Source organism: Diachasmimorpha longicaudata, chromosome 17 (assembly GCF_034640455.1).
Source record: "Diachasmimorpha longicaudata isolate KC_UGA_2023 chromosome 17, iyDiaLong2, whole genome shotgun sequence".
In the NCBI taxonomy this organism is placed as follows: domain Eukaryota; kingdom Metazoa; phylum Arthropoda; class Insecta; order Hymenoptera; family Braconidae; genus Diachasmimorpha; species Diachasmimorpha longicaudata.
Window position 1 is genome coordinate 4440127 of NC_087241.1, and position 12905 is coordinate 4453031.

Consider the following 12905-nt stretch of genomic DNA (forward strand, 5'->3'; position numbering starts at 1 on the left):
CTCACTTGAAAATATAAACAGCTCAGCGCTGTGGAATTAATCAAGGTTATCACGGTATGAAAATTTCCAATTCCTAGAAAGGTACTGAGGAGAGTGACTACACGTGGAGAATGGAGAAGTAAAAAATATCTTGGGTTTAATAATATACTTCGATATAATGAAATAAAGTTGTCACTTCATCCGCCTGAACTGGCGAACCAACGACAGCTGAGTCAGCTGTTGGCCATTTATGGAAGAAAAGAAATTTTCACGAAATTACTGATTTTGAATTTAGAGGAAAGTCTGAGCGTTCAATGAAAAGGAGATAACAGCGCAAAAATGTTTTTGCGAGCTCGAGAATTTTGGGAAATCGTTAGAATAATCATCGCAAGATCTTTGGAAGATCTTTCTGATGAGCTGAAATTTTTTTTAATTTTAGGGATTTTCGGAAGACAATTTTTTGTAGCGGATGTTTTGCATTTTACTTTGGAAACATTTTTTGGTAGTCAATCAGGACAAGTGTGATCGGAACAAAAATTGATCATAAATTGAGGGGAGTTGATAGTGAGAATTGGAATTTTTTCGGCTTCTATGGACTCGCATTTCATTGGAAAAAAAATGGATGTACGGTGGTCATAAAGTGCACTGAAAGCTTTAAAATGGCGGATTTATTATTATTCCCGAGGCCGAACCTTGAAAAATAATCGATTCACCCACTACTGAGTCAACTCAATTCATTCAGGCGCCAGAGTGATTAAACAGATAAATGAATGAAAATAAAAAGAGTGAAAAATACAAAAATAGAATGCTACAACCACTTATCATGCCATTATCATAATCACCTAATCTCGAAGTGTAAAAAAAAGAGATTTTTCATTATCATAATGACCACTTGAATGCAGAAATGATTTGCTATTCCTCACGTGATCATCGATAAGGCTCTCTTAAGCATTGATGTGTGGAGTGTCCATATACAGCTCATGACACCAACTTTTCAATATATTTTACGATCGAGAGAGGTATAAACTACGTCAATAAAAATCCACGAATGGAAAAAAGGTTTCATAACGACAGAAGAAATCTAATAAAATTCAGCGACCAGTCTTACCCCAAATTTTCTGAATTTAGTATTAAATAGAGGGTCTCACACGAAAAATTATTTTTTTATCGAATACCCTCCGGAAATTTTTCGAAAAATCTTCAAAAGATCTCCCAACATCATTTTGTTAAAGACTTTCGGAAGAACTTTTATTTAAAAACCTTTCTGAACGAGAATTCTTTGAAAATATTTTTCACAGAATCATTTTGGATCAGCACGAACATCATCTGACGATCTCTCGATGATTTCTCTGACGATTTAAATTATTTATTTATACATAAATATTTATATATTTTAAGTTTTTTAGTTTCCAATTCGATAATTACATATTTCTATCCATTTATGAATCTGTATTTCAGCAGTACAAATATTTAAATATTTACGAATGCAAACATATATTTATAAATAAATACCGAATGCTTTGTTTATATATATTTTTATAGACATGAGTGCAGTTGCATTGGGGTAATTCGAGGAGGAGCGGTACAGTATCGTTCCAGTTCGCAGGTGCCATCGACCAGGCACCAACGTAACCATTATCATTGGTGCATCGTTGGCCTAATTGGGCTACCTGGTGTGGTACACAACACAACTGGACCCCCCCCCACGTCCCCCCCCAAACCCTATTACTGTTTTCGTTCTCGCGAAATTTCACTCGTGCGCAGCGACGCATAATTTCCAAACTGTGCGACAGTTATCGTTCGGTTGTGATACGCATCGCAAATTTCGAAAGGGCTGTGATTGAGGGAAGGGGGTGGAGATGTTGAGTTGCGTATTTTCACGACACATTTCATGTTTGTTTGATTCCGCTATTAATTGCTAATGATTATTCAATTGAAAAAAAAAAAATGTTTTCCGCCGCTCTGATGAACCGATCGTTGGAATTTCATCGATGAGAGCGATTCCGCCATTTTCATTTGATATTCATGTTGAGGATTTTTTTTTTCAACATTCCCCGGAATAACAAATCATTTCTGACGATAACAAATAAATATGTCGCCCCGTTATGAACAAATTGACCGGTTAAAGGACAAATGTCATGTGTAAAAATCACCTCACCTCCCGTTTACCGTACGAGAGCGGTAATTATTCTCGTACTTTTCTCTCCAGGGATTCAATTATGACCAATCGTGAAGAAGAGAAACACGAAAATTTTCTATTTCGCTGCAGAGCTGAGATAGTCCCACCTATTATGAGAAAACTAATTAAACTGGAGGTTTTAAAAATAGACGAAAAGCCGGTTGCCATCGTTCGTCGTAACGATAGACTAACCCTCCCTTTTTCACCGTCCGGGGGGGGAGGGGGGGGGGTGTTAAAGTCGAAGTAAAGTGAGATAGGTGCTGGGTTCTTTTCGAATGGAGTTGATGGTATGGGGTTTATACACCACCCGCGGGCAATCTCTCCCTTTTGCGCCTCCTCAGCTTCTCTCACTCCTCTCGGTGGAGTCGAACCGACAAGTAATTAGGCTGGAGGCTAGATGTGTAGCGGATATTGTAGCGGTAGCTTTGGTGCAAGCTCGCTTGATGCCAGACCAGTCTCGGCCACGGAGTTATTGTTATCTAACTTAAATGAACCACGTAATAATATCGTTAGAGACGCTTCAGTCGCCATTTTCTATCTCTCTTATAACCACCATTTCAGAGCCCATTTCACAGCTTACCACCTCGGCCAATGAGGACGGATGAGCGGGCTGGTGTTGGTAGTGCAAGCGGTGATGTATTCCTCTTCAACTTGGAACCCTTGGAAAGGGAATCGGTGCATTTTCGGGGAGAAAAACCCAATGAGACTTGGAATGAACTCTGGAAGAGTCTGCTGACTCGTGGATTTTTTTTATTTATTTATTTGGCTCCACAAACTTGGGAAGTTTCTTGGAAAATTGATGAACCAGTTGTCGGACGATTGGAGGCGGATGCAGGGGAATATTTCCGAAGACATTACGGATTTTGCGATGGGAAAAAACAATTTCAGTGCCTTCTTCACGTTAATGTTAATTAATTAATCAGTTACGTTAATGTTAGTCTATTACGGGGATGTCAATTGATGTAAATTATGATAAGAACGATTGTCAATCATTTTTTCGTCGTCTGAGAGGGTGAAGTTGGTGATTTCTTTGGACTGATATAGTCGATGAAATGATAATTATGATAATCGATAATAATCGACGGAGTTTGGAGAATCCTATGTATTGAAATGGTTGGGATAAGATGTCGGACGAGGGCGTTCGTTGGATATCGTTAATCCAGGTACAGATATTTTAATCACCCGGATACCAGGAGGACATGGATTCCATTGTATTTACATATCAAAACTATTGGCTGGTGGGATTAGAACCAGGGGAAATGGTATCGTCGATGCCAGCCTAAGATATCTCAATCCCTCTCGAAGCTTCTCAATGATCTATTCAAAATCCACACGAAGCGCTAAAGCCATTTCACAATTTTCTTCCTCAACTCTTCGCAGAAGCGAATCTTTTATTAAATATCGTATTTTTAAAACTATTATTTTCCGTTCAATCGTCTCAATATATCAAAAATTTATTTCAACTCCTGTTTAATAAATTAATGGATATGCAGTGATAAAACGATATGCAGAGATGATCAGCCGATTAGTCTATCGAAAAGAAGGTGGGAGCCACTTTAATCGAATTCATTCGGCGATTATGGTGGAGGAGTGAATGAAGGGGTGGGAAAATCGGCGCACTTTGATTAATACAGGCAAGTGCGATATCCCGCCAATATGAAAAATTCATTCGCATGAAAATGTAGGGTACTCTTGCCAATATCACCCCACGACTGCTCCCTTTTTTCAATCCCTGGGAAAACCGCCAAACTTTCGAGACTCGACAATTTTTCTTCCCGAAACGTGTGGGCTCTGTGGAGGGTAAAAAAAGGGGTGCATGAACATACGACACGTCACATTTCTCGTCATAATAATATTTAATCCGATCCATTGTCAGGGTAACAGCAATTCGCTTTTATCCCCCATCCACCCTTCGAAATCTATCGGTAATTTTTTTTTTCTCAGGAATCGCTGAAAGTGCACTTTGGCTATGGGCGGCATTTTTTATAGTTAGTTCCATCACATTATCCAGTTTCTCCGATTGAATAATTTTTCCGCAACTTAAGAAAAATGAAAAATTGTTTTTTCCAGGGGTGGAATAAATTTTTTATCAATTACTTCTACTTGAATGACAGGCAAACATTTTTTAACACCTTAAAACGACTTCAGTTCAAATCTAATTTTGATTTTTTTAAATTTCGGGTTTAGGAGCCCGGAAAAATTTTCAAAAAATAGTTTATAATGTGTCTAAAAGTTATATACAAATTGTATTTCATGTACATAATGAAAAAATAAATATTTTCACGAGATTTTGAACGTCAGTCGCCTCTCGAAGCCAGGAATTCAACGTTTCCATCTCGAAAACAAATGATTTAAGGATGAAATCCATGATTTTGACCGCGACATTGTGCAGATGTGCACATTCGAAGCTCTTTGAAAATGACCTGTGGGTTCTGCCTGCAAACCCCCGTAAACTAAGATAAAATGCATGGACCGCGTTAGAGCGAACACGCGAACCGGAAATCGCGTGCGGTATAAGAGAGGCATCACGCTCCGGTGATTCAGCTTCGTTCACACCCGGAGGATTTTCCACCAATTATACGGCATTTGCAATGCATCCTCTAGGCTCACCCTTTGGATAAATTGGTCATCTCGCCGAATTTTCCCGCTTTAAATATTACATTAAACTGATTTTTTACGGAACGGATACAGAAGTTTATTAGTTTATTATTTAATTACGCCTTTTCTCAGCCGATAAAAAAAATTTCCAGAGCGATAATAAATTTTCTTACGTCGGCAGTTTAGGCCGCCGACATTGTAAGGCAACTCAGGAATTTTTATCGGAATCACACGATAAAAATTGTCAGATTTTTATCCCGGGTAGGGTGGAATATTCGTACGACGTCGCTTGGAGGGTAAAGCACCCGCACTCAGCATCAACCTCTGACTATTTACCATATAGATGACTCGTTAGCTGATGGTAGATTACTGTATTTGCCTAGTTGGGATTTATCATTCATCCCGCGGGGCTGTAGTGCGCAGTCTCGGTAATAAATAGTGTTGCATCGTCTTTCGCCCCGTTAACTACCCCTACGATCTATTCAGTAGTTTGAGTAACTGAATTTACCCCACCGTTTCCCATAAAATGATGTAGTGCCCGGTGGACTTTTTGGAAATAGTTATTGCTATCGTTTTCGGGTGCGATAGCACGCAAGAATTTTTTTATAATTTTTACCAGTCCAAATTGTTCCCTCGCACTTCAGTCATTTTAATTATTTTTTTAGCGGACAATTTTTAAATACAGTTCTAGTATTCGCAGGGAATTCTATTGATGAAAAATTTTCATTTATTAAAAATTGGCTTTCGCAGAAGCGACGGGGAACGGAAGTGAACGGGAAAATTCAACAAAAATTATTCAATTATTCACTTGGGAATTTGTGACACGCACGAAACAGGTCATCTGGCAGATTGCTTCGGGGCTTGGATTTAATTTTCCGGCTGCACATTGTCACGAACTTACTTTTCCCGAAGGTTTTTTTTTCCAATTTATCTTTTTTTTCTAGACACTTTGCCCCGCACCCTTTCAACCTTATTTTAAAAACCATAAAAAGGTACAGAGAGTCATTGAATCATATGATATACCACTGAAGCCAGTCTTCACATGCTTTAAACAGCGAAAATTATTATTAAACACTTTTTAAATATTTTAAACAGTCAAGGTAATTCACACGTAATTTACACTTTCGCATTTTTTGAAGTTTTTCCAAGAAAAAATGTGATGATCGGATGGATGAAAAATTATTTAGAAATGAATGAATGAGAAATTAATTAATTAATATTTAAGACACTCCTGTATTCAACTACTGAAACCGCAGGGAATGTTCTCTAGTTCTTGTAAACAAGCCTCTAATGAAACTTCTAATGAATCAAATCTTATTATCACTTCACAGGGGGTGCGAGTGGGAGACGCAGGGAGACAGGAAGGGTTCATCGACTGCGACAGGATAGCGGAAAGACTGAGTTCGTCAACTGCAGAATATAAGGTAGAGTCAAGTTTAGTTTACTTCGGTTGCATAAACACACGTCATTACGTGGAATCACAAATGTTGATTCGAAATGAGGGCTTCGGGATTATCATACAGAGTGAGAATATTTTTTTACCGACATGTTTGCCCTGGAAAACAAACAGAACAATTGATTATCCAGAAAATTTTGGTGTGTATTCATATTCGAGGCGGGAAATTCAAAGAAGACGCGGGGAGAGCGCGCCAGAGGTTCTGTCCAATTAAAAAAAATCTTCTGTTTGCAAAACCAATCGGGAGACCTGAGAAACCGATGATTGAACCCGCGAACTTCACTGATTAAACGCTCGTCATAATTGTCCGACGCCCGGTCGTGTCGAAAAACCGAAAGCGGAAAAAAATTCAAAGAGAGTCTTCGACCAATGATAAAATTGAAAGACGAAGGTGGAAGCCGTTAGCGAAGAAAATGATGACCAAGACATCGAATTATTCCTTCATTAATTAAATACCGGTTCAATATCGAAGAATTTCTTGAAAGGTGCGATGGGGATTCCTCATCTCTTCGCTTCTTTTCACTTTCAAGGGCGATATCCCACGGCTCAATTAATCTCACGGGACAATGGGCTTTTTGATGATAATCCCGAGGCTCCTGAAAGCTCCTCAATTATTCACAGCTGCAAATCACTGGCCCTTTCAATAGGACAATGTACATATACTTTTCATTCCACTTCATTTTACTCTCTCATCGTCGGCCATTTTTATTTATTTACAAATTGTTAACAATTCATCCGAATTTTCTTGAATTCTGTCGGTCTCATTCAACAGTCACTCCATTTATTTTTTTTTCACCCAACTTTATTCTTCTTTTAATTAAAAGAAAAGAATCATCTGTGCTGAGTCTGAAATGTTAAGGTAAAATCAGGACGACCTCCAGTGCACAAAGTTACAATGAATTAAACCTATCTATACGTAACTATTGGAAACCAGAATGAAACTCCTTCTTCTAGTTTGCCTCAATCGACATCCATTGCAGTCCAAATGCCACCCCCCCCCCACGGCACTTTCTTCATCAGTCCACTGGATTTTCCCCTCCCCTCAATTCGCTTTTTCTCAGTCCATGCACTGACGGAGGAATAGCTATTGGAAATTTACCTTACAAATTAGACCAAATGAAATTAAAAAAAGTTGGTTGCGCTCGAGACAGAATTTTCAAACAACTTCGGCGTTGAGGAGTGAGCTTTTGTGATTGTATGTCGTGGATAATGAGAGCCGAGGCTGTTTCTCCCTGTGAATGAACCGAAAATGTTTTGTAAAGACGATGAAAAATCCAGAGAAACGAGAAAATGTTGAAGTTCTCGTTTCATTGTGGCATTTTTTTTTATTCCGCAGTCGTTTTGCGAATGATTTGTAAGGGGTAAAATATAAAAATAGGGCGATTTGATGAAAAAAAGATGTTGGCTGACCCTCGGCGTAGTGTCGGCTTCACTGCGAACCAGGCATGTTCAGTGCAGTTAATATTTTTTGGGAAAGCTGACATGAGTGATCACAGAATCACGAATTCTTGTCACATATTTTGAGAGGAATATAATGCTTTTGATTTTTTTTTTTGATGCTCTTAGAAATTGACAAACTCGGGAAACTCATATGCAATAAATTTTGGATTTACTTCACATATCTTCCGTATTTATGAGCAACAACGGTGGGGTCCCGAATTGTCCAAGAGAATATCTAGATGTACAGCTGAAACTGCGGGTGGGGATGTGGGTAGGGGAAAGAATAAGGGATGAGAAGGTTTTGAGATTGTTTGGGAAACGAGGAGGAGGAAGAGATGGAGGAGAAGGCAAGAAGGTTGCCAACGTTGGCCATGTATCGATATGAATATAAATAACCTCGTGACCTGGCCACGTTGGTTCATCTCCCCTTTATCCATACACCTAGGGTACTCACCAATCTGCTTTCAATGCTTACTCTAACCCCTGTATTCCGACTAGCCCTTCGTTTATCCCTTGGTATTTTTTATATTCCCGACTGCAGCCGACACGAAGAAAAAAAAACAGAATTTTCCCGGGAAAAATCTGCTTTTCGCCCATCGAATCCGCGGAATCAAGAAAAATTATTTAATATATCATTTATTTACAGTACATTTGTTAAACCCTTCGTAAAGAATTTATGCAACTCGTTGCATCCCCTATTTTTTATGATAGATAATTTCAAAGTTAAATGATTTGCGAATTCAAAATAACCGCCTGCGACGACTGACCCAATGGGAATTAAGCGAGACAGACTTTCGATTTATCGATAGTATCGATGTTTGTTCTTTTTAAAATATATTTTGGGGGTAGTTCTGCCTGTGAAATATTCGTGTGAGGGGGAGAACAAATACAATAACAATTTCAATAGCACACAAAGTTAATGTCCTGTTCAACGAAGCGAAGATCGTTTGGATGAGAGGGGGGAGGAAGCTTTCAAACGATTTATGTTCCTAGGCACTAGCGTAAAGTTCACTAAGGCGCCTCGTTGCGGATTCCGCGGGTGGGCGTAAGTGAAACCGCGCCGCCTCCTGGGGACCCAGGGGTGCGAGATGAAGTGAGAGTTGGATAGGGCTGAAGGAGAAAGCGAACTACCTTTTAGAGGCTTAGAGATTACACCTTGAGAGAATTACAGTGAGGGTAGTAATGCTGAGAGGTGAATCGTGCCACTCTGTACTTTCTCACGACGGCTTCGACTCAACTTATTACGGGACAAACTGTACTATTCCATTTTCCCAAAACATTTCAATTGATTCCTCCTTAAATTCCATAATTTTTAAGTTAATTTTCACCCGGAAACGCACTTTATATTTTTTTTTACCAATTTTTGAAATGTTGAAAGAAAATTCCAAGCGCATGTCATCAGCCCCAAATCGTGTTACGAGCGACTAAGAATCTCATTTAACGCGAGAGATACTTCAAATAACACTCCCCCTCCCCCTCCACCCTCAAGCCCACCTCGAATTGAACTTACGATTCTAAAGTGGAAATTGAACTAGCGCAAAGCTGTCAAAGTCCCCCGATATATTCACTTTCCAATATTAAAAGTTGCATGATCCTGTAAATAATTGCATTCAATTATCGGTAATTTTCACTCGACTCTCGACGCTGTGAATCGGCCTCGCTTCGGCGAATTTTCTTCGAGACAATTAAATGGAATACAACGGAATAAGAACCGGAGGTAGGGAAACAACAGGCTGTCTTATTACGTTTGCACGGGACTTTGATGAATCGGGCGATTATTCAAGTACCGGAAAAAATCGCTGTAGACAAAACTAAAAGAAATACGAATGAACGAAAAACTAACGATAGAATGAAATTACCTATTGAGTCGATAGCGACAAAGAAACTTTTGTACTCGAGAATAAAAACCCCTCGGAGATTGCAATTTAATTAATTGATTGATTAATTGCCTTCTCTTCGTTTCAACATAAAATTGTGTCCAAGTTTCTCCAGTAGATTTTTCTGTTGAAATTATTTAACTGTTTTTCCGATCTTTAATTTTTTTATATGAACTTTGGACAGTTCTACATACGGTGACAGTTAAAAAAAAAATTCTGAGACTTTAGCGCAATTTCGAAAATAGAAAAGTTGTGAGAGGCGATCACAGCGCGGTCGATGAGCTTTTCAAGGACGTGCACTTCGTCGATCTTCTCAGGGTACCATAGCCATACTATGGTCAGTATCAGGAGCGATATTGCGATAGCTCGGGTCGTTCAGAAAACTGACTGATGATCAGTAATCATGATTCAAGCGGAAAGCTGAATTACCAATCGACGGTCAGGATGACAGAACGTACTAACATAACGTCAGAAGGTACTTGGCACGACTTGAGACAAATTATATCTCATTATTATTAATATTAATTAATAATACTTTGAAAGAATACCCCATTACTATCATTTTGGTAAATCTAAAAAATTTGATTCCGGCATAATTTTGTTTTAATGTTCATTTATTTGAGAGAATTATTTATTTTTCCAAAATTATATGTCTTTATTGAAGTCACTCCCAGGGAGCCCTAATTCGATTTAAATTATCACCTGGAGAGACCCCACCTCTTGAATATTAATTTGTTATTATTTTATTTCATGTGATGACTCGACTGGAGAAATACAATTTTGAAGACATAAATAGTTATCTGAAATAAATTAATATTTGGCAGAAACAAATATTTTTCTCAGTATGTTTTTCATATTCTAAATTCCAGACATAAAAACAATTAACATAACATTTATTTTGGCATCTTTCCCCGATGTACAAGAGAACGTCAGTTACCTCCGGAAATTCTCTGGAACTAGACAAAAATCGTCCAAAAAATGGAAATCCATTTTCTCAAAAGTCTATTCACGTTTTCACCACAGCAAAGTTATAGATTTGAACTAGTGTAGAGTGGCCTTTTCTCTTCAGGGACATCATAGGTGGAAAAATTGCTTTTCACCTTCTGCCAACACCAACAAACATAATGCGACAGAAACACACGAGAATGAGAAATAAAAATAAAATCGATAGCGAGGGAATTCGTAACGAGAGGCTTTTTACGGGTCTCACGTACAGTAGGATTTTTATTTCTATTTTTTGGAAAATAGACAACAAAAATGGACGCAAAGGCTGGGAGAGAGAATGAATGTAAGAACCGGGAATTGATTCTTGTCGATAAAATAAATAGACTGGCGGTGTCACGTTCTTCAGGAATACGTGAGTGGACGAGACAAGTCCATACGTTGAATAGAAAATCCAAAACTTTGCGATAAACCATTGTCATTATTTTTATATTCAATGGAGACGTTGAAAATATTTCGTCTGAAGTCAGAGATTTAAAATGCCGGAGTAATTGTGCGAATAAATAACTAATTGGCTTCTGAAAATTATCACACACATTTCAAAGACATTTTTCAGGCATAAAAAATCGTCAAAATGGAATAAAAATTTTCTTGAGCTTTGACTACACATTAAAATATTGAAACTGAAAGCCAGATAAATTTTTATTCCGTTTAGATGTTTCTGAGTTGGACAAATATTTGCAAAAAGTCCAGAAGAGTAATCTTCAATTGTCTCGGACTTGAGTGAGCATTTTCCCAAAATTCCGAGAAATTCTAGAAAAATCCACTAGATAATTTCACAATCAAGGAATTGTGATTTTTTTCCAGTACTTGTACTAGAATTTTAATAGACAATTTCTCTTCGTATATTTCAGAAGCGATAATTATCATTTTCGTAGTCAAGTGACCTTTAGAATCATCAAGGTGTAAAAATTAATGATGAAATAACGGTTTATTAATTAAAAAACACTTTTAAATGAATTGCTTCATGTCAGAAAGTATCACATAAATTGTCCAAAAAATCTTGCACAAGCGGTGAGTTTGAAAGTACTAATTAGTAGACAAAGTTTCAAGAGTTTCTCCTAATAACTCTAGACCACACAAGTGAATTTGACGTGAAAAATAGAGAACTGGTTCGGCTCCAAACCTTAGACGATATATTCACCAAAACCATTCGGTAATTTCTCCAAAAAATATTTCTACAGATGTGGTAGGATTTTTGCCATTAAAAAATCTGGCCAGCAGCCCAGCAAGAAGGAAACAAGTGACACTAGCATAATTAGTTGATTGAATAATTTGATGATTGTACAATTTTTTGAAAGTTCACAAACTAAATTAAAAAACGGCATTCACCTAGATCGAATCATTGCAGAAACATCGTCTCTTTTATAGTCCGAGGTAAATCACTCTGAGCGACTTGATTCGATGAACTTTCACTTTCAGATAAATTCATTCATCTCAGAGGCATGCGTTGATTGCTGAAATTTTATGGAATTACATTGAACAATTGACGTGCACGGAAGTGATGGATCTGCGCCAGTAAAACCAGAAAAATAGGATTAATTACAATAGGGACAAAACATATCATGCGTCATCGAAATTAAACCGTATCTCCGGTACAATACCAATTGCGTCATTATTCTTGTGATGAAGTACAACTCTGCGTCATATCATTCTAACGTTCCGTAATAATTTACATAAATTTTTGCACAAAATTCCATTGAGTCATTAGGTCTCTCTTAATAATTTACGAAATCAGGGATTGAGGAATCACCAATTTGGCGGGCAAAAATGCTGGCATAACTTAACAAAATATTCCCCTTTAAAACCTAATTTTAATGGATAAAAAAAATTGCCAAAACATTCCGCCATTTTTGTTTGTTTTCGCAGAAATAATTTTTCAATCACTAAATCACTTCCAAATATTCATGTCGCACGTCCTTGATTGCGTTCCTGTCCTATTTAAAATCACTTATCTAAGGATTTGCATAAACATTGTGAAATTCTCGGAAGTTCAAAAGAAAATATTGGACTTCACTTATGATAATTTTTTCAAGATTGATAAACAACGCAATACCAGCATCACCTTCATAAATTGTCAGGAAGCTAAAGTCTAGCGTTTCCAGAATTACAAATATAAAAATTACACGGCATTGTCGTAAATAAATTCAAAAGCTATTTAACTTGTGCCTACAACATTTTGGAGTTAACCCATTCGTTTCAGTGCTCACACACCCCACACATCATTATCATCTCATTTGATAATTAATAAACCTCAACTATATCAGTAACAAAATAATAAACCTCTCGAAACCAACTCATCTCTCAGTCCAGTCTTTAACGAATATCTCCGAATCTAATAGAGACAGCAAATTTTTGTAATAACATTTATTGT

The 12905-nt window shown here is 37.6% G+C and overlaps 1 protein-coding gene across 1 annotated transcript in view; it reads left to right on the top strand.

Moving 5' to 3' along the window:
- Positions 1–6091: 6091 nt before the first annotated feature.
- LOC135170465 (protein bric-a-brac 1-like) overlaps positions 6092–12905 on the top strand; it is a 41067-nt gene continuing 34253 nt past the window's right edge. The window contains exon 1 of the mRNA XM_064136309.1: positions 6092–6180. The gene's annotated coding sequence lies outside the window, so the exon portion shown is untranslated. The remainder of the gene's footprint in view (positions 6181–12905) is intronic.